The sequence below is a fragment of the Schistosoma mansoni genome, chromosome W, assembly GCF_000237925.1.
Source record: "Schistosoma mansoni strain Puerto Rico chromosome W, complete genome".
NCBI lineage: Eukaryota > Metazoa > Platyhelminthes > Trematoda > Strigeidida > Schistosomatidae > Schistosoma > Schistosoma mansoni.
The window spans coordinates 43,169,659-43,169,905 of record NC_031502.1 but is presented as its reverse complement, the minus strand read 5'-3'; positions in this window follow the sequence as shown (position 1 = coordinate 43,169,905).

Below are 247 nucleotides of genomic sequence, written 5' to 3'. Positions count from 1 at the left end.
GATAGTGATAGTGACGTAATGTTAGATAAGGTAGCGGATCTTAGTTTAGATAAAGGGGAAAGACTTAGGCATGCAGTCTCGGGCACAACACCTAAGGTTCCTATAGTTGGGTTAGAGCTACCGAAAGTTGAATTGTGTTATTTTGATGGAAAGCCGAAGGAATATTGGAAGTTTATAAAACAATACGATACCTACGTTGCGGCAAGAGTATCTGATGATAGTCAACGTTTGCTGTATTTGCTCCATT